This window comes from Balaenoptera musculus, chromosome 7, assembly GCF_009873245.2.
Source record: "Balaenoptera musculus isolate JJ_BM4_2016_0621 chromosome 7, mBalMus1.pri.v3, whole genome shotgun sequence".
Classification (NCBI taxonomy): Eukaryota; Metazoa; Chordata; class Mammalia; order Artiodactyla; family Balaenopteridae; genus Balaenoptera; species Balaenoptera musculus.
In genome coordinates, this window is record NC_045791.1 from 52,166,283 (window position 1) to 52,192,506 (window position 26,224).

General features: G+C 38.6%; 1 protein-coding gene across 4 annotated transcripts in view; it reads left to right on the plus strand.

The window, feature by feature from the left end:
- The first annotated feature begins 7,262 nt into the window (after positions 1 to 7,262).
- The window catches only part of ERICH2 (glutamate rich 2), a 30,318-nt gene continuing 11,356 nt past the window's right edge, over positions 7,263 to 26,224 (plus strand). For 2 of the 4 annotated variants that reach the window (XM_036858151.1, XM_036858154.1), the window contains exons 1-3: positions 7,263 to 7,578; positions 17,863 to 17,893; positions 18,102 to 18,150. The gene's annotated coding sequence lies outside the window, so the exon portion shown is untranslated. Of the gene's footprint in view, positions 7,579 to 17,862; positions 17,894 to 18,101; positions 18,151 to 20,567; positions 20,664 to 26,224 lie in introns of all 4 variants that reach the window. The other 2 variants (XM_036858152.1, XM_036858153.1) reach the window with 2 other exon arrangements.

Here is a 26,224-nt window from a genome sequence, read left to right on the forward strand (position 1 = left end):
AGGAAGGTCATGGTGACTCAGTGACATTTAGGACAGAGGGAAAATTAATAAGTTCAGGTTTAGACAGAATTTGAGATGCCTGTGGGATATTTAAGTGCGTCTGTCCAGCACATAGTTAGATTATATGAGCCTGAAGCCCAGTGGAAAGTTTGTTTGTTTGTTTAAAGTAGCCCTTGAGTTGATTCTTTTTCTTTTTTTATAAATTTATTTTTGGCTGCGTTGGGTCTTCGTTGCTGCGCACGGACTTTCTCTAGTTGCGGTGAGTGGGGGCTACTCTTCGTTGCGGTGTGCGGGCTTCTCATTGCGGTGGCTCCTCTTGTTGCAGAGCACGGGCTCTAGGTGCGCGGGCTTCAGTAGTTGTGGCATGTGGGCTCAGTAGTTGTGGCTCGGAGGCTCTAGAGCACAGGTTCAGTAGTTGTGGTGCACGGGCTTAGTTGCTCCGCAGCATGTGGGATCTTTCTGGACCAGAGTTCGAACCCGTGTCCCCTGGATTGGCAGGCGGATTCTTAACAACTGCGCCACCAGGGAAGCCCCCAGTGGAAAGTTTAAGGCTAGTCAGCACGTGGGTGATAGAGCCATTAGTGTGGCTGAATCCCCAGGGAGATGATGTGGAGTAGGATCTTGGGGCACATCAAGGTTTTTAGAGGGTCCACACTGGCAGAAAACACTACGAAGAAGCCCATGAATTAGGAGAACTGAGAGAAAGATGTGTATGAAAGCTAAAAGATTAGAGTTTCAAAAAGGAGTGAGAAGTAACTGTGTCAAATGCAGCCTCTGCTCTAGTAAGGCAGGAACCAGAAGGTCCCCCCACCCCACCCCATTGAAGCTGGCACCGTTTACCAGAGCAGTTTCAGCAACGCTGGGCAGTGACTGAAAATTAGAAGATGGATGCCGATGGGTAAGGAGACTCGCACAGAGGAGAGGGAAAGAGGGCACTTTCAAGGGCCAAGTGTTTTGTTTTTTATTTATTTTGGTTTGTTTTAAGGCTATTTGACTTAAGCTTGTTTTTTAATTGAGAGGAAAGAAGTAGTTTAAAAAAAAAAAGAGGGTTACACTCTAACGGGTTATTTTTTCCAACATCCGCTTTTCCAGCTTTCATGAAAAATTCTTCTACTTGTATTTAGTTTTTACAATATCACCCTTCCTCTTATAAATAGTTGGTTAAAATTCCCAGATTTGTTTGCTTTTTCCATTAGAATTTTAGGTTAGCTGACTCCTGATTGAGTTGGGGAGAGAAAGGGCATTTTTCTCACTTGGAGCTATCTTCCAAATCACAAAGGAAGTATCTAGTATTCTAAGAATTCCCAAATGACCCTAAGAAGAGAAGTGAAATTTCCTAGTAAAACAAATTTGAGAAAGGCTATACATTTGAAATCTCCCTCTGAGAGACTGACAAAGTCTTTCTCTGAGACTCCCTACGTTAAGCAAAACAAAAATAAAAACAAACCAAAAAAACAAAAATAAAAAACAAAAAATCCCCACCCTGGTAAACAAACTATTTTCCTAGAGAATACTTTTTTCTCTGGATGTTATTAACACATCAAAAGAATTTCCCCTTAACACCAGTTAGGAAACCCTGCCACAGCAAATTGGTTGTATCTAAATTCTGTGGCTTCCTGTAAGGTTTTTACAGTAGAGAGGGTATTCATCTTACCTCTAGATTTAGGGACTCATGTTACCTCAGGGACTTGGAGCCCTCTGTAGACTACCCACAGTGAAGAAGAGTGGTGTCACCACCAACTACCTTGGGGACCTTTTTGTAACAGCAGGGTAGGGGGTGGAATTAACAAAAGATTGGAATGAGGATAAAGATGGTCCAGGAGAGGTCAGCAAGAGACAATGTTATTAATTAAGGCTAATGATGTTTCCCACTCTGTGAAAGGATTGGTCATTTATTACAAACCTTCCCAGAAGGATGTGAGTTGAAGACAGGATCAAAGTGCCTCCTTATATGCCTGGAGGAAACAATCAACTAAACTACAATCACCTTAAATTAAGACACACAATTGGAGATGATAACATATTTGGAAGTTCTGATGGAATAAAGAAGAATCAGGAGGGACTTCACTGGAGGTCCAGTGGTTAGTACTCCGTGCTTCCACTGCAGCGGGCACGGGTTCCATCCCTGGTCTGGGAACTAAGATCCCGCATGCCTTGCTGCATGCCCAAACTGAAAAAAAAAAAAAAAAAAAAGACGAAGAAGAATCAGGATATAATGCCCATGGAAATGGGGTGATCCACATTATGGGTTGAAAGAGGGAAATCTGTGGAGCACAAATTTGTCAGTGTGGCCACATGCTGTCTTCAGCATGACTCAGGGAAGAGCAGAGAACAGTGGGGTTCAGGTTGGTTCCACTGTGAACCCTGATGGGGTCTAGCCTGAACTGGTGGCCAACCTTCCCCTTCCCATCTTATTGAAGTGATTAAGTACAACCGACCTTTAAGAAAAAAAAAGATTGCTATTTCACATATATACTAATATTTAAATTCATCCACACATCAAGAATTGGAAGACAATCATCATTTACACGAGACCTAAAATAACAACGTTTTGGCTCCAGGCTCCCTCTACTGTCTCTGCAATAATTAACAAACATTTTATGGCACTCTCCTGACTGGATTCCAACATTTATGAAAGTCAAAGCAAACATAATCTTGTACAATAATAAAGGATATCCTTAGTATCCTTAGTATGGTAATCAGGAAGTTCACTATTTGGAGAAAGTTGAAAAATTATAAACTAGTTAATGAAATATTTATATAGACAGAACCATATGAAGTTGGTTGACCATTTTTAATTCACAAATGGCAATTTCATAGGGTTCAACCTTATATATGAACATTTAATCGTCAAAGAATAGTAGGATGTGTGTGTGTCTGTGTGTGTCTGTGTGTCTGTGTGTGTCTGTGTGTGTGTTTGGGGGGGATTATTACCTTTAATAACCTCTACTATGAAATTCCCTAAATACATTGGTTAACTTACATGATGTTTCTTGGCCAAAATTAACCACAGAATATGTTAAATCTAGTGTCTTATAAGAATGTATATGTTATAACTTGGGTTTAGAAAAAAGAAGTCTGCCTTTAGGTTAAAAAGTGTAAAGATACAAAATGTTTCACACAGGAAGGTTAGTGAAAGAAATGTAGAAAAGCCTTATGTTTACAAGAGGAAAGCTGGAAATAAAATAGTTAACATTTTAACTGTGAGAGGAGGAAGCAAGGCAATTTACATATACTTCAAACGATCTCACACTATTGAGAAAACCTGCAAATCCTGCAAAGAATTAGAGGGAAAAGCCAAAGTCAATACACTTCAAATACCCTTGATGTTTCACAGACACTAACGAGAAAGCATCTTCTGGGTAAGTTCACACTTTGCACAAAATAAATATTAATTCTGTTGTTGGTAATTTTCCAGAAAGTTAATATTTTACAGTTCAGAATTTTATTCCTTAAGTTTGCCTTTGAAGCTGGAAAATTGCTTTTTGAAGTTATGTTTTCATAATCCTAGAAATTCAGTCCAAGAATGAAAGATGCCATTAAAGATTTATTTACAAAGATGTCATCAAAACCTTATTTTTATAGTTACTGTTCGCCACTTAAATCTTAGGCCTAGCATAGTGTCTAATATAAAATAAGCACTCAATAAATACTCTTGAAAGAAGGAATTACCAGAGAAGAGTCGGAAATTTCCGAATTGGAGACTGGTTGAATAAATGATGGATAAATTGTGGTTTATACATACTATATAATGTATGGCCACTAAAAATGTTTTTTGAAGACTTATTAAAGACATTGGGGACATATTAAGACATTGGAGAGAATGTTAAGCAAAGAGGAATGCTAACAATGTGTACACTATCTAATACAAGTTTTATAAAGTAAATATATACACGCACACAAAAAGGCTAGAAGGAAAAATAAATTATTGACTAAGGTGGTTTTTATTGTTTTCTTTGTGTTTCTCTTCATCTTGCAAACTGTCTGTCATGAGCACGTACTACTTTTATAATCAGAAAAACACTAAATGTTAAACATTTTTTATGATGCTCTGCTAACAATTAGATCTGTGATAAAAAAAATTAACCATTCAAAATAGTGAGTTTAAGATAGTTGTCGTGGGGTGATTGAACATTTTTATAAGTGTGTTTGGCTTTTCCCCTTCACTTTGTTAGAATAAACCCTCACTAGATACATACTTTTGTAATTTATTCAGCGGCCTGAATGCACCAGCCAGAGCTAAATTGTGCTCTACGCTTGAGTATAACACCAAAAATAACTTCTGTACAAAAGTTATAGAGATAGGTGAATTCTTTCTTTTTTTAAGCTTGCCATCCTTTTATTCACTATAAAATACACCACTTAAGTCCACACTGCTTAGTCCCCTGCCTACAGGTGTAAAGCTCCAAAGCATCCAAAGGTCTAGGGCCCCAGAACTGGCCAAATTCACTCAGTGTTTGAGGAACAGTGACATAGAAGCCCACAACTGATAGAAATTATACACCAGTGGTGACATCTAATCACAGAATATTGAGGGGCAGGGACACCTCCCTTTCTCTCATAATTTCTTTTTTTAATCTTCCAGTTTTATTGAGATATAACTGATATACAGCACTGTATAAGTTGAAGGTGTACAGCATCATGATTTGACTTACATACATCATGAAATGATTACCACAATAAGTTAGTGAACATCATCTCATGTATATACAAAATTTTTAAAAAACAAAAAAATATTTCAGGTGAATTATTTTTAAAGTTATACAAAGATGAAATGTAATGTTTTTTCATCAGAGAGAAATAAAATAACCAACATGGGTTTAAATAGGCCCTGGGCCAGGCACTTTACCTAATGATTTTTAATCCTTACAGCTACCCTGGATGCAGAGACTTTTATTCACATACATAATATTATAGTAAAAGTAATCATAATAGCTAAGCATTGCTGATCAATTGTCATGTGCCAGGCTCTGTGTCAGGGGCTTATTTTCTCTCAGTTCATGTTCTGAGCAAGTAATGTTATCATCCCCACTTTGCACTTGAAGACCCTGACCCAAAATGGAAGCCATATCTGTTTAACCACTTCTCCATGTGGAGAAAATACTTTTATTCTCCAAGGTCATTAAACTATTTTTGTCCCTTCTTTCAGGAACAATAAATAAATAATGAGGGCTTCCCTGGTGGCGCAGTGGTTAAGAATCCGCCTGCCAATGCAGGGGACACGGGTTCGAGCCCTGGTCCAGGAAGATCCCACATGCCGCGGAGCAACTAAGCCCATGCGCTACAACTACTGAGCCTGTGCTCTAGAGCCTGGGAGCCACAACTACTGAAGCCTGCAAACCTAGAGCCCGTGCTCCTTAACAAGAGAAGCCACCGCAATGAGAAGCCCGCGTACCACAACGAAGAGTAGCCCCTGCTCACCGCAACTAGAGAAAGCCCGCGCACAGCAACGAAGACCCAACGCAGCCAAAAATAAATTAAATAAATAAATAAATAATGAAATCACTGCATTCTACAAATGGGCTTGAGCTCTTCTGTTGCAGGAAAGAGGGGTGAAGAGGAAGTTTAATCAGTTAGATTTGGGGGTTTCTTACATTTCCTTGGAGCAGGACAATGGGAATAGCCAGTCAGACATTACCCATTTATCAACAGTAAGCAAATTCATCAAAACTAATGTTTTAAAAGGTATTGATCAAGAAATATAATGAATTTTCCTTGGCCTTTATTGAACAAAAAGTCTTCAGTCAAACTTAAGATATAAGGGTGTTCCGATAACAGAGGAGGTAGTAGTTTGCTATGTCCTTATCAAGCTAGGGATGTATTTGTCAAGGATTTCACTGAGCGCTCTAAGAAACATCCATGCTCAAACTTCCATTCTGGCTTTTTCCCTTTGCCTCTTTCCTACCATCCAGGGCTCCAAGGAGATTTAGAGTGAATGTGAACAGATGAGTAAGAGAATTTTTTAAAAATTTATTTACTTTATTTTATTTTTGGCTGCGTTGGGTCTTCGCTGCTGCGCGCAGGCTTTCTCTAGTTGCCGCGAGAGGGGGCTACTCTTTGTTGCGGTGCACGGGCCTCTCATTGCGGTGGCTTCTCTTGTTGCGGAGCTCCGGCTGTAGGTGCGCGGGCTCAGCAGTTTTGGCGCAGGGGCCCAGTTGCTCTGCTGCCGGACCAGGGATCAAACCCGTGTCCCCTGCACTGGCAGGCAGATTCTTTAACCACTGCGCCACCAGGGAAATCCCAGGAGAATTTTAAAATAACAGAATCTCCGTATACCCTTGGTTCCTGAAATGGTCCACCTGGTTCCATTTTATTAAAATATAATTATAAAATTTACCATTTTTTAAAGCATCTCTACATGTCAGAGCTTTATATACTTATGTCATTTGAATCTGACAACCATCTACCAAAGTTCATATTCCCAGAGGGCACCTAAGAGGTTAAATAGCGATTATACCTCATATAGCTATTTAGTGAAATTCGCATCCAGATTTGATTCCAGAAAATGGGCTTCCTTCAAAACGCGGTGCCTAGCAACAAATCGACCCTGGTGACTCCCTGCAACCAAAATGGAGAAAACCAATTCCTTCCTAGAAGCCAAGCTTGAGGGACAATTAGAATTTTCTAATAGAAATGCTCTCCACCCTCTTCTGTGACCAAACCACTTATTTAAGCAGTAAAACCTTCCATTGGCCAATGTCAATTTCATATCCCCCGCTAGTGGGAGAGGAGGGTCCCTGGTTCTAATCATTTGAATCTGATCTGTGGGGAAACGCGTCCAGAGCCCTCCAGGAAACCCATAATCTTTTCAGGGCAACCTAAGGTTGGGGGAACAAGTCCTGCAGGGGACATCGGTTCATCCACATCCACGGACAACCCTCTCTCCCAACTCAAGACATCTTTTACTCCATAGGTTAGGTTTAAAACACTAACGAGGCCGCCCTGCCTTTTCCCCTCTCCCCGCCATGAATAAGATCAGGTATGGACAACGAAATTCCAATCCCCCTCCATTCTGCCCTTCTCAGAGTAACTGGTGCACATGCGGACTCTCAAATGAGTGTGTCTGATGGTGTATGCAGTCAATTCTCTGCGCGATAGGACTCCAACCGCCGACCTCTACAGGCCACGGGTCACTGGGGGCGTACCTTCCTAGACTCCCGGATCATGCTCCGCCCCCGCCCTGCCCCGCCCCTCAGCCCCGCCCCGCCCCCTCAGCCCCGCCCCAGGCTCGCCCCGCCCCTTCCCCCTCGCCCCTCCGCAGCTTCCCAGTCCCCGGCCCGCGCAGTCTCGTCTCCATGGCGACGCGGCGTCTACGGCTCCTCGCTCCCAACACCGAGCCGACCAGGAGCTGGGCTAGCTTTCTGTGTCAACCCTTCAAAGCTAGTCGGCGTGAGAGGGCCACAGGCGGGTAAGAAGCGCCGCATCGACCACGGTCGCCCTCTCCCCATCCCAGCGAGCAGCCTGACCCAGTCCTCACCTCGGACTCCCCCAGGCCCGGCGCCTGAGCCCGCAAACTTCTCTGCCTACTCCAGGTTCAGGCTCTGGCGCTCCAACGCAGCCGAGGCGGCGCGCGAGGAGGTAGGATCCGCGCGGCCGGAGGTGCAGCTCGTAATTGGCTTTCTCCTCTGGCTGCAGTCGGGCACTGAGGAAGGGATATTTGTGTCTGGGTGGGTGTGATAACTGGGCAGTTTTGACAGACGTGTCTACACCACCGTTCTCTGACCTGCCGAGTCGCACGCGCCAACTCCTCCACCTCCCCCCCCCAAAAAACAATGAAAATAGCCACGTTCCATCCAAGGGCTTCCGGCTACTTCCCTCTGCTCGCAGGCACCCCCCCTTTTTTTTCTTACTTTTTTTTGTTTTGAAACTTCTTAATGGCCAATAGGAGCGAGCACTCAGCTGGCTGTAGTTAACACGTCATTACTCCCTAGTCCGAGTTGCCATAAAAAATTTCTGTGGAATTTGAACAAATCATTTAACCTCCTCCCCTGGCCTTGTTTTCATCTTCTGTAAAATGAGGGGCTTGGACAGCGGATCACTTCTAAGGTCTAGTCTCAGCCTTCTGTGAGATAACGAAATTGACTTGAGATTTCTAAAATCAAGATCCTGGGGTCTTTTGACTACTCAAACTACACAGTGCCCCTATAGCATTTTAGTTAACACATAGCATCACTATAAATTTATCGTCTGACTTCCCAGAGGGTATAGGTGAATTGGAGGAATCTGTTATTACCCCCAAGAGACCCCTGGAAGTTGCTTTTTAAAAATAAATCTGAAAAAGACACTGAAAATGTCTTTTGATTTATTTCATTCTCCTAAAAACCAAGTACAATGATCACCAAGTCCACCTTGTTAATTTTTTTTTTTCTAATTGAAGTTTTGTTTTTTTAAATCTCAGGAAAACAGTAGCACTGCTCTTTAAGTGTTAAGAGTTTACCAGAGCTGAATTCCAACACCTTTGTCGGATTCCACTGCACCACTCCAGAATTCCAGAGCTTCCTACCCCACCACCACACACATTCAGCACCACCATTTGAGCTCAGTCTTCAATATTTTCTCCCCCTTCATTGCCCAAGCCAGGCCCAATTGTGCACTTAGAACGGACTTCCTTAGTCAGGGTTCAGCTTCTGCACTGTCCTTGCTAGGCTGTAGGTAATAATAACAATAGTAATAGGAAGAGGAAGAGTTGGAGTGATTATCATTGTAGTAGGAGATAGGTGCTACTGTTATTTATTATTAGCTATTTATATTAACCCTCACAGTAACTCTGTAAGGCAGGTAGTATTGAAACCACTAGGTGGCGTTTGGGGGGGCTCCAAGGAGCTCTTGTGCTTTGTCTCCATGAAGAAAGAATTTAGCAAGAGGCAAAGTGATAGATAAGAAGTGATTTATTAGAACAGGACGCCTGTGAGGCTTACAGGAGGGCAGGCAAGAGGGTGCTGTGCCCAGAACTAAGTGAGCTACAGTTTTATAATCAAAGGAAAAGTGGGAGAGGGGGAGCCCCCCTTCTTCCTCATTCTTGAGTAGACATCACGCTTCCATCATCAGTTCCTCCTCCACGTTGGGCGGGAGAGTTTTCTTATCCCTACATGGTCAAACTGAGACTCTCATGGTGCAATGGAAATGAGCAAAAAGGTGGTAACATATACTAAAATATGGTAAATCATCTCAAGTTTCAGTATAATGTCACCTTTTCCTTATATGTTTGTTTTTTATGCACGCAGAAGAGTGTGTCCTAAGAATCATTAACTTACTGAGTTCACTGGGCAGGATGTGGGTCTCATTCCACTATTGTTTTATTGTTTTGGGGCTTGTCTCATGCTTCTGTTGCATGGTTTTGTTGCTAAGCAAACCTGCCTTCTTGAGTGATCATTAACTTACAGGGGTCTCCCATACTTTTTTCTTTACTTGCAGTCCCCTAGGGGGATTAACTATTTAATCACTCTGTCCCTATTTAATCACTCTGTCCCTATTAGTATTTTTATCCTCATTTTACACTTGAGGAAAGTGAATCATAGAGGGATTAAGGAACTTGCTCAAGATCACACAATTTGCTGGGATTTGAACATAGGCAGTCAGACTCCAGAGTCTGAGCTCCTTGCACTATATTATGCTGTAAAAGAAATATATAAAATTTACAGGTAGTCAGTTTTAATTATGACTGTAACTGATAGATGATCACTGAAACCATTTTATACACATTTGAGACTATATAATGAAATATTGCCCTCTGCCTGTCCTATTATGTTTCCCCACTAAGCTCCTCTAGGATGGAGGATGGTGCTTAATCATCTCTGTCTCTCCTTCTCACCACAATTTCAGGCCCTGAGCATGTAGCTGCCTACTTATTAAATCATTCTTTGCCTATTAGAATAAAAGGTAGCTTATAAAAACAAATAGCACAAAAGGATAAAATAATTGCACATGTGAGATGAAAAAAAATATCAGTATTATAAGAGAAACCTAAAATGAGAATTTTTTGAAATCTGAATTTTAAATATTGGTAACTCATTTTATAAATCGGTTTTCTGAAGCTTTATACAATCCAAATAAAACCTATTTGGCCCTATTGGGTGCTGGTTAGTGAACACTTACCTGAAGAGTGGGGATATGAGATGTTTTACATTCTTTTTTTGGTACCAAGTCTTTATAATCTGGTGTGCATACCTCAAATTGAACTAATCATGTTTCAAGTGCTCAATTGCCACATTTGGCATGTGGCTACCATGTTGGACAGCAAAACTCTAGTTTAATATGTTATTTTCCCTTTGATTTCTTGTTGCCTTCCTTCCTGTTCCATTCATTTAACAGATATTTATTGAGCACCAGTTTGTGTGACATGGAGTGCATTAGGTACTAGAGATTTTTTTTTTTTTTAATGGCTTGAATTTATCTGTTCTTTGTAGCCAAAAAAACTAGCTGAACTAACTAACCCCTCTTCCCTGGGGTTTTGGTTGTTGAGAGAGGCAATTTTTCCTTAAAAGCTAGAGCCGTATCACATAAAAATTAAGAATTGCTGGGAGCCATGTTTTGCATTACTTATGGAAAATCTGTCTGCAGTGAGAGAGAAGGATGAGACCCAGGTGGGGAGAAGCGAAGGTGAACAAGGGAAAGCCCCCACCTAAGCCCCGCCCCCACCTAAGCCCCACCCTCTCCTTGAACACAGCTGTAGCCACTGTGTCCTGACTTCCACGCAGCTTGGGTATTCAACTCATGGATTCTATGAGCCAGGGCTTCCCTTTTTGTGCCTGAGCTACCTTGAGCATGGTTTCTGTAACTTGCAACCAAGAGTCCAGGCTCACACAGCTAAGAAGCTAAGAAGCAAGACCTTTCTTTTAGAAATGAGCCCATGATGACCCCCCACCCTTCTGTGACCTGAACCCCAAAGTACATTTTTATTTACATAATACACAGAATTTTTCAAACATATGTAATCACATAATTATGCCTTTTCAAATCATTTTGTCATGTACATTTTTATACTTATCTAATATCTAAATACACTCATCTTCTGATTAATACTACCCATCTTTCTATGTAAGGCTTTCAGTACTTCTTTTCTTAAAATAAATCTATATCTGCTTTTCCATAGCTCTTTTCTTAGAATTATCCCTCCCAATTCTATGGGCCTTTTTTTAAAATTATAAGAGCATTCTAAAGCCAATTAAATTACTTTACATCATTCCAATGGTTTTATTCAATCAGTGAATATCTGAGTACCTTTAAAGTGGTGTAGCACCCACACTCATGGGTAACAGCCAGTTTCGGCTCTCCAGAAACTTCTGGCCTGGTGGTGCATTCATTCCACCTCTCTGTGCAAGGAAATGCACATATTGTATATGTGCATTTCCTTAACGGATTCTTTTCCTCTACCAGGATTCTATGCTTGGCCTTTTCTTATTCTACATAGGCCATGCCATCCATCCCCACTGTCTCACAGCTATCCCATACATCATCTTTTCTCTTGAGTTCTAACTCTCTTTTCAATAGAACACTTGATTTCAGATGACCTACAGGCACCTTCAACTCAGAATTTCCGAAAACAAACTCATTATCCCCCAGAATGTGCTCTTCTGGTCCTTATCCTGGTCATCCAAGCTGGAACCATCAAACTCTTTTGTTCTCCCTCACTTCTATGTCCACTGAGTCTCAGTTTCACCTCTCTTTTTGTTCCAAGTGTACCTTCCTGGCCTTGTGCATCATCATTTCTCCCTAGACTAGAGTTTGACAGACTTTTTCTGTAAAGGACCAAATAATAAGTATTTTAGGCTTTGCAGGCCATACAGTCTTTGTCGAAACTTTTCAAGTCTGCCACTGTAGCTTGAAAGCTCCCATGACAACGTACAAACAAAGAGCATGTCTGTGTTCCCATAAGTTTCATTTATAAAGGTAGGCAGAGAGTCATATTTGGCCCATAGGTGATAGTTTGCAAGCCCCTGCTCTGGGCTGTTGTAATAGCCTCTTAACTGGTCTCTCCAACTCCCATTCTCTCTCGGGTTTACCCTCCACAGAATTTCTTTTCTAAGATAGATCTAATCATATGATTGTTATTCAGAGCCTCGTTTGCTTTCCATTGCCTACTGGTTAAAATATTTAGCACATGGTAATAACTTTTAAAATTTGATCCCACATACAAGAAGCAGGTAAAGGAAAAGGATCTATCAAGGAAATGCACATAAGCAGTATGTAGACAGATAACTACAGAGTGGTGGAATGACTTACCACCAGGACAGGCTACATCTACTGCCATTCTCTAACACACGGCAGGAGTACTCTTCCCATCTACTGACTTGATCTTGACTTGGTTAAATAAATGCCACCTTCATTGTGAAGCCTGACTCAGTCTTGCCCCGTTGCAGGTAGAATTGATCACTTCTCACTCTGTGCTCCCATGGTCTATGTTAATTATAGTGTTGTAGCTCTTATTACATGACAGCAGGTATGTTAGCTTCTTTTGGTTTCAAGGAGTAGGAGCTGTATTAGTCAAGGTCTCTTGGTTTCAGATGACAAAACTCCAGCTTGTTTTGGCAAATAGAGAAATCAGTTGGCCCATGGTAAAGGCAGAGGTTGATCTGGAAACTCAAATACCATCAGGAATGTGTCTGTGTCTGTCTGTCTCTGCCCCCCACACACACTCCACCCCTCCTCTGTCCCTGTCCTTCTCTCTACCTCATCTCTTCATCTCTCATCTCTGATTCTTTTGTATATTCTGCTTCACTCAGGCCACTTTCTTCCTGAAACCTAGAACCATGGCAGTTGAAAGCTCTACTCTCATATTCTCTTACCTTTGTGACAGTTCCACTTGGAAAAGCCTCAGAAAAAGGTGTGGTGAACTTAGTTTGGAACACAGGCTCAATCCTTGGTTCAGTCACTGTGTTAGCTTATGAATTACCATGATGGGTCTGTGCTAGGACAGCACTGCTCTTGTGTTCAGGGGGGCTTGATCTGTCAACCACATAAGGGGGGATGAGCTATAGGCAGACAATGCCTTATTCTAGGGATATTTGTAGAAATTACAATACATGGGGGAATATAGCAAACCCAGAGAATAGGCCTCAGAACTGGATTCTGGAACTTGAAGCTTGTTCAGAGACAGTTCTGTTGACTGGACTCTCTCCCTCTATCTTTCCAATTCCGCCTCCAATGCCTTCTGACTCTCCTTGGGTATCTCCAGTCCATGAGCTCAAAAAAGAAGGGATTTGACTGATCCTGTTTGGGCATTATGGAAAATTACATTGGAGCCCCTAGAGGGAAGCATTTAGTATATTACTTTGAAGCTTGGTCTGTCCCATATATATATAGGAAGTTAGTACTTTGTTTCCCCTATAAAATTCTGAGCTTCTCTTGTATCCCCAGAGCTTATCACAGACATATCTGATACATAGTAAGTGCTCATCAAACGTTTGTTTTAAATAGACATTGAATACTACATGAAAGTTAGGAGTTACCTAACTGTGTTGTTCCTATTACCACCCGGATTGTTGAAAGACATCAGGAGAGTCTGCCCATGTTCCAAAAGGCAGAGGGTGTATTTGGTAGAGTCGAAGTGCTGATTAAATGAATGTTGTGATGTTAACATTAACCATAATCAGTAGTTATGAATCTACAAGGTATGCACTTACATACTGTTCTTTCTGGAAACCATGACTCCAATTTGAACAGGTACCACTGGGTGGAGGAGAGAATTGAAGTAGCACAAGGCCAACATAACAGCTCACGTGCCTGTAAGAGGTGGATAAACAAAGAGGTGGATACAAACAGTATTGCAAATTTTACATCGTATTTTTTAATAGATAATACATTTATTTTATTGAAGTTCAAGAGGTACAATGGACGTAAAGTAAAAAAAACTCTCTCCCACCCCAGTCCTGCAGCTATCTCTATTTCCTCCCCAGTCAACCAATATTATCAGTTTCCTTTATGAAAACATTTCCTTTCAGAGAGATTTTTTGCTATTAATACTCATTTGAAAAATACATAGTTGTGCAATGGCCATACCTTTTTCTGACCAATTATCAGTCTCTGCTTTAACTTTACCTGTGTTCTCAATTACTCTCCTTTTCCCCTGGAGTCAGTGATCTTTCTAAGCAAGTATCATTACTTTAGGGCTTATGTGATTAATTAATTAATTAAAAGTCCTTAGAGCTAGTCTGCTTGTCTCAATCACAGTAAAGCCTCCTTTTTGTTTCCCTAAGCAATCTTAATCAGCCCCATAGGGCCCCAGTTTTTCGTTTGGATAAAACATCAAGTTGTTTCTACCATGTCCCTCCTATGTGCCGGGCACTGTGCTAAACTCTTTACCCAGATCATCCTATTTAATCTATTTAGTCCTTATAAGGATCCAATGAAGTTGGCACCATTGTGATCCCTGATTTACAGACAGAGGAACTGAGGCCTACAGAAATTAACTTACCCAAGCTTACATGGGAAGTGGCAGAACTGGGACGTGAACCCAGTGTCTTTACTCAAGAGCACAGCTCTTTTTTTTTTTTTTAATTGAAATATAGTTGATTTACAATGTTGTGTTAGTTTCTGGTGTACAGCAAAGTGATTCAAATATATATATATGTGTATATATATGTATCTTTTTCATATTATTTTCCATTATGGCTTATTACAAGTTACTGAATGTAGTTCCCTATGCTATAGAGTAGGATCTTATTGTTTTTCTATTTTATATATAGTAGTTTGTATCTGCTAATCCCAAACTCCTAATTTATTCCTTTCCCTACTTTCCCCTTTGATAACCATAAATTTGTTTTCTGTATCTGTGAGTCTGTTTCTGTTTTGTAAATGAGTTCACTTAATATCATGTTTTTAGATTCCACATATAAGTGATATCATATGATGTTTGTCTTTCTCTGACTGACTTCACTTAGTATGATTATCTCTAGGTCCATCCATGTTGCTTCAAATGGCATTATTTCATTCTTTTTTATGGCTGAGTAATAGTATCCCATCATATATATATGATGGAATATTATATATATATGTTATATATATATTATATGTAAATATACATATATATATATAATATATATATACCACATCTTCTTTATCCATTCATCTGTTGATGGACATTTAGGCTGTTTCCACGTCTTGGCTATTGTAAATAGTGCTGCTATGAACATTGGGGTGCATGTATCTTTTTTGAATTATGGTTTTCTCTGGATATATGCCCAGGAGTGGGATTGCTGGATCATATGGTAACTCTATTTATAGTTTTTTTAAGGAACCTCCATACTGTTTTACATAGTGCCTGCACCAACTTACATTCCCACCAACAGTGTAGGAGAGTCCCCTTTTCTCCACACCCTCTCCAGCATTTATTATTTGTAGACTTTTTCATGATAGCCATTCTGACCAGTGTGAGGTGATACCTCATTGTGGTTGTGACTTGCATTTCTCTAATAATTAGTGATGCTGAGCAGCTTTTCATGTGCCCGTTGGCCATCTGTATGTCTTCTTTGGAGAAATGTCTATTTAGGTCTTCCACTCATTTTTGGATTGGGTTGGTTGTTTGTTTTTGTTTTTGTTTTTGGGCCATGCCTCACAGATTGTGGGATCTTAGTTCCCCGACCAGGGATTGAACCCAGGCCCTCAGCAGTGAGAGTGCAGAGTCCTAACCACTGGACCACCAGGGAATTCACAGGTTGTTTGGTTTTTTTTAATATTGAGTTGTACAAGCTGTCGTATATTTTGGAAATTAATCCCTTGTTGGTTGCATTGTTTGCAAATATTTTCTCCCATTCCATAGGTTGTCTTTTTGTTTTGTTTATGATTTCCTTTGCTGTGCAAAAGCTTTTAAGTTTGATTAGGTCCCATTTGTTTATTTTTGCTTTTATTTCTTTTGCCTTGGGAGACTGACCTTAGAAAACACTGCTATGATTTATGTCTGAGAATATTTTGCCTATGTTCTCTTTCAGGAGTTTTTGGTGTCATGTCTTAAATTTAGGTCTTTAAACCAGTTTGAGTTTATTTTTGTATATGGTGTGAGGGAGTGTTCTATTGTCATTGATTTACATGCAGCTCTCCAGCTTTCCCAACACCACTTGCTGAAGAGACTGTCTCTTCTCCATAATATATTCTTGCCTCCTTTGTCGTAGACTAATTTACCTTAGGTGTGTGGGTTTATTTCTGAAGAGCCCCAGCTCTTGAGTATTACTCCGTACTGCCTCCCAAAGAATTCAATTTTATGAAAGGAGATTGAATGAACATTTCCTAGGTAATGATAAAGCTAGACCTAGCAGAGACTGGGTTTCCATCAAGGGCTGGGATCTGTTCATCCTAGGTTTTTCTTTACCAGGTGAAAATGGGAGGAGAATTTTATGCACTGATGTTTCATCCAGGTGAAGGGTAGAATGTAGCAATCCATAAAGACCCTAGAGCTAGAAAGGAAAGGAAATCTCTAAATATAAAGGGGAGACCCAGACGTATGGGTACCCACAGAATGTGGGCATCTGTGGTATGTAAGTACCTCTCAGGAGAGGCCATCTTAGATTTCTTCTGTTAAGATCTTATTTGGTTCATTATTGCATTGTTTTGGCTTCTGAGCTCCACTGCTGTAGAGAATCAGAAGTAAAATCTTTTATTTATCCTAGAGTTTGGTCTTCTACAGCTGTTTTTCCCAAAAAGATGCCTTGCTTTTCTGATGGACTTTAGCTCTCTGTGAGCTTCTCAGAGGGATAATCAAATTAATACATATATAATGTCTGGCTTGAGCAGGGTTCCCCAGAAAACAAAGCCTACGGCAAAAGTTTGTGCACTACTGCTTTATTCCAGAGTGCAAATCAGTGTGAGGGAGACACATTTAAAAAGAGAAAAACTTAATGCAAATAAATGAAGCTTCTCTTTTATTGTCTACAATTTTGGTCCTGAATTTTATATTCCAGAAATCCCTAGGTATTACTATTTATAATTTTTAAAGCCTGGCTTGGGATATGGGGACAAGTGTTAGGGGAGGAGAGGCAAGTGAATTATTACTTATGAAAAATTTAAGTGTGGCATCTCTCATACATTAAAAAAAAAACCCTTAAAAGTTGATTTTTCTCTTTACAATTAGAATGAAATTTATCCAGGTATATAAAGGGCTAAGTTATAGGAAAATCAGTCTATATAGACTAACTTTAAAAAGGTACACATTCAAAGAGAAAACATTGTAAGTATTAATAAACTCATAAAGGAACTTATAAGGTAAGAATTATATTTTTAAATGCATCTTTGGAGAAAATCAAAGGTTAATTTCTAAATGCATTTATTGAAATAATATTTAAAATACTGTATCTTGAAATATGGAAAAACTTCTAGTTCTGGCTAATATACACTCTGTAAAGGTGTTTTTCATAACACGGATGAACTGGAATGTGGCAGGTAGTTTGGTTTATGTGTCGTTTTGCTTTGTTAAAGTGGAGGCAAAAGCAGTGTTGTAAACATGCGCCACACTGAATTTATGGTTTCTGGGGGTCAGCTCAGTAGGAAAGGGGCACCTCAACCTGCTGTATTGTATTTGGATCCAGATCTAGGGTCCAAGTTACATAAACCCAAAAAGGTAACAGAGAATTAGAGGCTAATTTAATACATCACTTTTCTAACATGCAAAATTTTTCCTATAGCTCTTTTTATGTAAACTCCAAGGTGAAATGGGGAAAAGGGGAAGCATTAATTTCTCTAGGCTTTTTAAAAATCTAATTTCATAAACCAGAAGAATGATGTTTTTCACTTAGGATGAAAGTAATGCTACTAAAAACAAAACCAAAATACATGCTTACTACCCTGCTGACAGACCGACTTCTGCATTCTATTTTATTTATATTCTAAATTTATACAAGTGTTTAAAGCAGTAAATATTTTGGTTTTTTGCAGGAATCATCTAGACAAGACAGAAGCTGTAAAGGTAAGAGTATATAAACTAGTTTTTAGGATGCTTTAGTTCTATTTTACCATCAGTTTATGTAGTTTTGGAATAATTGGCTTTAGTATAAAATTACATTTTAGCCTAGATAATAGAAATGTTCATATAAAGGTTATGAATAAATTATTTCAAATACCTCAAACTAAAATAATACTGATAATGCTAGTTTTTATTTCTGCTTCTCTTTTAGGCACCAAAATAAGGACAGAATGGCCGATTGCTAGTGTTTGATCCAAAGGGTAAATGATTTATTACTTAAAAAGAATATGTTTGACCACCCTTTTGTCCTAAATATTAAGAAGATAGTCTACAGGGATGGTTGAGTGTGGTTGAAAGACTTAGCAATTAAATCCTTTATTATACTGTCTGTCACTCAAACAATGCCTAAATATTTGCCAGTCAGGAATTTCTATTAAGCACATCACTACTGATAAAATACTGGGTTGATTTTTTTCTTCTCTTTCGGAAAAAGTGATGATTGAACCAAATGAAGCAATGTTAGAGTAAGAAGATGTCTCTGGTTGTGCATCTGATCTATCACATGCCTTTTAAGCAATTAGAACTAGATAATGCAATCATTTGTCACCCAATTAAATTTGAAAGGCCAGAAATGTATGGATTAGCACTTAGCTTTTGCTTCAGTCAAAGCAATTGTTACTTAGATAAGAGGACATTTAAAATGAGAACTGAATTTTGATAAAAATGTAGGGGTATAGATAATATTCAAACCTACTTTTTAAATGCTTAAACACCAAGTATTCTGTATTTTACTTATATAACTTTCATCGCTCATTCCTGTTTCACTTTGATACTTGCTCTCTTCTTTGAGAATATCATTTTAAAGGAATACTTACCTTAAAATCAAACAGACTCTTTGTTTACTATGAGAAGAACCATTACTACTAAATTAGGAAAATAATCACCCCAACTAGTTGAAGAGATTGATATTAAAAAAGAATCATAGCCCGGTTTCAATTTGGTAGCTAAATATTAAGTACCTGCTTTGTTCAAGGCACTGATTCTGATAATTCATCAGAGCCCTTCCTGCTATGATCGTCTCCTCTCCCCTGAAAAAACTTCAATTATTTATTCCATGAAAAATTACACTTTGAAAGTTGATTGTAAAACACATTCATGGGGATCAATTATTGATAAATTGGTAGGTGCCATTCTAGTGGGATTCTATTCAAATTGATACTATTTTGAATTATTCTGAATATTATTGGCTGGGAAAAATTATACCTTATGCAACATATATTCCAGTTTTCATACTGTCAAAGCTAAAAATTAAAATTAGGGTCCACCTTGACTTTTGTTGTAAATTATATAGTAAAGATGTATTTTTATACTAAAGAGAAGGTAATGTATTACAGATCAATGACAGAGAATCTGTGCTTATTTCAGATTAAATGTTATAGACAACCAGAAAAAAATAAATGCCCCATTAAGTATATTAATCTGGATGTAATTATTTATTATATATCCTATTACATGGTTGAATATCTTTAAATTAAAAATCTGAGAAAAATTTTAGTAGTCTTTGAGGGAAATAGGATATAACTTTCAGTAATACTAATGGGAGTTAGTAGTCATCAGTGAAAATAAATTCTATCATGTCTATGAACCCCGATGTTCATAGGCTGTGATAAGCAGTGTTGGAACTGGAGCAAGGGGTAACCCACATCCTGAGGTAGTTAAAACCCAGAGGGTAAATCAAATGCAGTCTGGGCCGAAATAGAAAAGCAGAGTGACGGCCTGTTCTCTTGATCTCATTAATAATTGCATCTGTTTATCAAACTGCTTTTTGCAAGGGCAGTATGATCATGTTCCCTTCACTTGCAGAGAAGAGTTTAGGTTTGGGTTTGGTTTGGTTGTTGTTTGGAGTGGGGGAGAGAGGGATAGGTAGGTAGCCAGTAACCTTCACAGGTGCATGGCTTTGTCACCTCAGGTACTCCACCCAGAGGTGAAGGTAAACAGAGCCAGTCCTGGAAAAAAAAGATCAAGTAGGAAAACAGAAAATCATGGGGGACCTTTACTTGAGGAAGTGTGACTGACCTACAGAGTTGATGGATTTTCTCAGTATAGCTTTACATTCCACTCTCCACCCCACTTCTGGCTCCATAGTCTGACAGGCAAGGGGAATTTCCCAAAAGGTCCTATCCAGGTTGGATTAGGGAAAACTAGAAATTTTCTTTCCCCACCAGTTCTTTGCCTTAATCTTCTGATTGATTCTTCATTCTAATCCGAGCCACAAGGAGTGTGTGAACTTTATAAACCAGGAGTTTCAAACTTCTCTGTACACAAAGCCCAAATAACTCATTTCCGTTTTTCCTCATGGATCCTGTCTGTCAAAGATTTTGTCTACCCAAAAAATGGCACTTAATTAACAAACTATTTTCAGCAGTAAAAGTAAAGTAAAGTATGTCTTTAATGCTGGACAAAGTGTTATAGATCTTGGACCTTTGATCTGTTGGTTTTTCATCAAGCTGTCAAGTACACATAAAGATGTGAGGGGAAAATGGGTAAAGCAAACCCACAGCACTCAACTCTTGCAGTTTGAAAAAATTGCATCTATCGGTTATTCCATAATCGTATATTTTATCTTTTTCTAAAATGTATGACACATTATTTTTTACTCCCATTTTTGCACTTTAAGTAAATGCCTCTTTAGATGCAGACCAACATTGGCAAGCAAACTTTATACCTCACCAACACAAGTCTCTCTAAATGTAGCGAAGACAGTCTCAGAAAAGTAAGTTTTAATTAATTTTGTTTTTATGCTCATGGTTTTTTGGGGTTTTTGTTTTTGTTTTTGTTTTGACCGCACCTTGTGGCATGAAGGATCTTAGTTCCCTGACCAGGGATCGAACCCGTGCCCCCTGCAGTGGAAGTGCGGAGTCCTAACCACTGGACTGCCAGGGAAGTCCGTCATGTTTGATAAATGTAAATCATTTTAAAACAAAGTTTAAAATATAAACTTTAAAAAATTATTAATTCCAATAGAAATTTGGGGACATTTCATAAATATGCCTAGTGTGCTTAACATACTAATTAATTCTAAAACCTAGGTTATCCACCCTCTGGTGTAAATACGGTCCAGTGGGATATCTAACTTGACTAACTCTCTAACCTTAGTAGATACTAAAGTAAATACTTCCCATCTTCCAAAGTAAAAATTTGAATCTTTCCTCAATTGTAATTGTATTTAAAGAAAACATATTTTAGAGTATACTGGTTATCTATTTTTGTTAAATGGTTAGAAGCATTGTTATCATAAATAATGTCACTTTCTCAAATGAAGTCAACAGATGATAGTTGAAGAGCAGGTTGGAGTTTGGTCCTCTGCTTCTTTGAGACTGTACACAAGATAGACTTTATATCAGAAAGTGAGCAGAAAAGGAATTCACATTTTACTGTTAAAATGATGATTTGGTCGCTTCTCATATGTATTTTTATGGCATGTTCACTGCTTCTCAAATAGTAATATCCTATTTATCTTCGGGTCATTGAGTATGTTGGCTTCCTCCATGTTAGGACATTAAGATTATTAAAGGCATTTCAAATTATTCAAATATCCAGAACTAGACTAGCTAAATTCCCTTCTTTAGGGATATAACTTAGTGAATATATAAGTACCATATTTCATAGATTCTGAAGCATGCATATTTTAACATCTCTACTTGACACTGCTTTTTCTTTCTTAATAACAGTATGTCTTATAATAAATAGGTGATATCTTTGGATGGACCTAGAGATTATCATACTAAGTGAATAAGTCAGACAGAGAAAGACAAATATTATATGACATCACTTATATGTGGAATCTAAAAAATAATACAAATAAACTTATTTACAAGACAGAAACAGACTCACAAACCTAGAAAACAAATTTATGATTACCAAAGGGGAAAAGTGGGGAGGGATAAATTAGGAATATGGAATTAACAGATACACACTACTATATATAAAATAGATAAACAACAAGGTCCTACTGTATAGCACAGGGAACTATATTCAGTATCTTATAATAACCTATAAAGGAAAAGAATCTGAAAAAGATACATATATGTGTGTGTGTGTATATATATATGTATCTGAATCACTTTGCTGTACACCTGAAACTAACACAACATTGTAAATCAACTATAGTTCAATTTAAAAAAAAAAAAGAGGAAGAAAAAATGGTATCTTAGATTCAATGAAACACTGTAATTCGTGGCTGGGAAAAGGCAGTGAAATCCTCCTTTTATCTAGATTAGATATTAGAGTATATGAATTCTAGTAATTACTTGTGGTGACCTTTGGCATAATAGGACTCTCACCATGCTAGAAACTGAATACTTAAGTGACTTCTCAACTTTTCATGTGTAGGGTTTCTTCTTGGATGCGCTCTTTCACAATTAGAAAATCAAGGAGGGCAGAGGTAGAACAAATGTAAATCATCTTTGCTTTGTATTTTTCATCAACAGAGTGGGGTTTTGCTTTAGCTGCATATACTGGGGAGGTGAAGATTTCATTCCCTCCCATGGTATTAAGAATATAACAAGCTGTTCAGCATATTTGCTAAAGCACTGTGCAAATCACTAACTTCACTACTAATGTTCTAGATTCACATTTCAATAGGGATAAAACAGAGCTACCATAACTTAGGGGAAAAAATAATAACACTTTACATCTTTTTATATCTTTCCATGAAAACTAGAAGTTGAATTTTTTAAACTCAGTACAGGAGACATATTAAAATAATCACATTAAAGGAGATACAAAAAACGAACTTGGGGTTATTTTTCCGCCAACATGGGTGCCTGTCTTTGTAAACAGAGTGCACCACACAAGAATCCTCTGTCTCAGTGTGTTATCTGTTGACATGAGGTATCAGGCTTGAAGGCTAAAAGAGAAAATTAACCCATTTTTATCTCAGCCATTTAATGAAAAAGCAGGCTACTTTGTATTATGACCAGGGGTTAATATTAGTGTTGGACTCCATAAGCATAGCATTTATTTTTTTAAATTTAAATTTATTTATTTATTGCTGTGTTGGATCTTCGTTGCTGCACATGGGCTTTATCTAGTTGTGACAAGGCGGGGCCTACTCTTCGTTGCGGTGCGCAGGCTTCTCATTGCAGTGGCTTCTCGTTGTGGAGCATGGTCTCTAGGTGCACGGGCTTCAGTAGTTGTGGCACACGGGCTCAGTAGTTGTGGCTCGCGCGCTCTAGAGCACAGGCTCAGTAGTTGTGGTGTATGGGCTTAGGTGCTCCGCAGCATGTGGGATCTTTTCAGACGAGGGATCGAACCCTTGTCCCCTGCATTGGCAGGCAGATCCTTAACCACTGCGCCACCAGGGAAGTCCCAAGCATAGCATTTAGCAATGGTAAGAACTGACTTACAAACTTAAAAAAAAAAAAGAAAAAAGAAACCTGAAGGCTAGTATTCCTTAAATAGTTTTATTCCATCATATCACAATGATATGCCAGGAACATTCAGGTAATGGATTGCGTATATGCTCTATGTTAACTCTGAAAAGATTCTAAGAATCATTACACAATGACAAATGCCCAATAGAAATAGAATTTTAATCATTAGTAAAACTTATTTTTAATGCTTTTCCACAAAGAAGATATTGCATTTTAGCTATTTATTGTTGGTGTGTTATATTGCGTGTTTATATTAAATGTTTGTATGAACCCATATAGAACCTTAAACAGAATTGTGACCTAGAAAAGTGTTTTTTCACTATCTACTTTAACATTTAGTAAGGAAGTCGCTTCAAAAAATATTGAAAGTAAAGTCTCTTTAAAGAATTTTACCGAAAATAGAATATCTCCAAAGAGTATTGAAAATAAATATATAGAAACAAATCTACAGTCTAAGATATGGTCATCTTCCTTCTTAAAAGAAAGCACAGGTAATAATATTAGTTTTATTTGAGTAACTGTAGCTTCTAATTCAGCCCTCCTTCTCTAGGACCTTTGGGATGTCGACAACTTGTAGGTCTGGAGCGGGTTGTGGGAATCAGTAATTTTTCAAACTCAGGTACCGGATGATTCTGATATGCAGTCAGGTGGGATCCATGGGTATACATTACATAAAATGATAATGATAGGGTATTCAATTTTAGAATGATTTGAAATACCTGTGAAAACATTAACAAGTTCCGTCCATTCAACAATGGTTTACTGAGTGCCAGGCACTTGTTTAGAAGCTGTAGATATAATAGTTAGCAAATGGCCAAGATCCTTGCCCTTATGGAGTTCACATAGATAGCCAACTATTAAACACTAATAATAAACAAACACAAATAAGACAGTGACAGGTTGGGATGGGTGCTATAATATAAATAAATGGCACCTGGAAGAGGGAGAACTACCTTAGATCTAGGGATCAGGAAACCTCTCTCATGATACTCAGTGTTTGTGAATTGAAGGAGTTCCTGTGACATCACATAAAGTTCTTAATTCCCTATTATGACCATCCCTGATGACACCAGTGTGATGAGTCGGTGAACAGGCTGGGTACACATTGGAAGATTAGAGTGGTTATGAGCCGACAGAGACTGTAAAGGAAACAGGTAGATAGACTGAATAGCCCAGGCATCCCACTCTTGGAAGGACTTGTTATCCCTTTTGAGGATAGATAGTACCTTTTGCTTCGAGTGAGGAGTTTTCCCAACTTTTTCTTTTTTTGGCCTGCTTTTTCTTAACATTGTCTTCTCTCAACCTTTCCTAGATTTCCTCATTTTCTTCTTTCTAACACCAGTGTTTCTACACTATTTAGAGTAGCTCATGGCCACACTCCTGTCAAAGAATACATCTCAAGACTTCCCAGACACTCAGAGTCTTACAAGAAGGGGATGATGTAGCACAAGTTAAGGTTGAAACTGTGAAATTCATCTGTAGAGCCAAAAAACTTGGCAAGCTCAATAGTGTTTCCCAAAGAGATAATTTTAGGAAACACAGGGTAAATTTTTTTTAATTACTTTAATAGTAGTATATTTTAATGTGTATTAGAAAAAAATAATATAAGACCTGGTTAAGAATATGGACTCCAGAGCCAAACTGACTCCCAGATCTACCCTAATTAGTGGTGTGAAGTTGGGCAAGTTATTTAACCTGTCTGTCTCTCAGTTTCATCTATGAATGGGATAAAAATAGTACACACCTCACTGAGCTGGTGAGAGAATTAGATGAGTTAATATATGTAGTATTCAGAAGAGTAATGGCATATAATATTTGCTATGATTATTATATCTTACTTTCATAAGTACCTCCATCAGTTTTGTGGATGATAATAGTTATGATCTGGCAAAATTCCTAAGTTAAAAAAGTAAATTAAAAAAAAATTAAGTAAATAGTATAGGTGATACTCTCATGTGGTAAAATGGATGAAGATAGTATATTACTGAAATTTGGAAAATGTTTCAATAGCTTGTGCCATGGAGGTTTTACCTCTTAAATATTTCTCTAATATGTCTCCTCCTCTCAATCCCTATTTTAACAATGACCTGTCAGCCATCTCTTTCACCTGGACTTTTTAAAGACACCTCTGACCACCTCTCTCCCTGCTGTTTTTTTTTTTTTTTTCTGTCTGCCTTCAAATACACTTTCCACCCTGGTATCCAGGTATTCCTTCAGAAATTCAGAATTGATCATACTTGTTTCCCTACTTAAATCTTTCATGACTACTTTGTTTCCCTACTTTTAAATCCTTCATTCTTAGGATAAAGTTCTAACTCCAAGGCCCACAAGACTCCATTATCCAGCTTGTACCCCTCTGGCTACATCTGTCACCATTTCAGCCTCAACTTTGACCCATACGCAACAACAAAGTGCTTGTAGCTCCACACACATTCTTTTTTCACTGGTTCATGCTGTCCCCTCTCCTTGGAAAAACTAATCCACTCAGACCAGGATGGGGCTCTCCTTTGGGCTCCCATGTACCTAGTACACATCTTTATCACTTTCTGCCATACTGTTTTATAATTATCCATTATGTTTCTGACTCCCTAGTTAGAATGTGAGCACCCTGAGGTCAATGACTGTTCATTTTTGTGTTCCTGGGGCTCAACATAGTGCTGGGCACCGAATGGGTAGTCAGAGTAGTGCTTATTTTTTATTTTTCAGTCATCTATGTTTGGTCATAGGTACTATGACTTGACATTAAGAAAAATCATTAATAATGTTATGTAACTTCTGGTTATATCTGGAACACTTCACATGTATCTCTTCCTAATTTGTGTGTGTGTGTGTGTGTGTGTACAGAGAGAGAGAGAACTTTATTCTCAAGTATCCAAGCAGTGACTACTTGCCTAAGAAG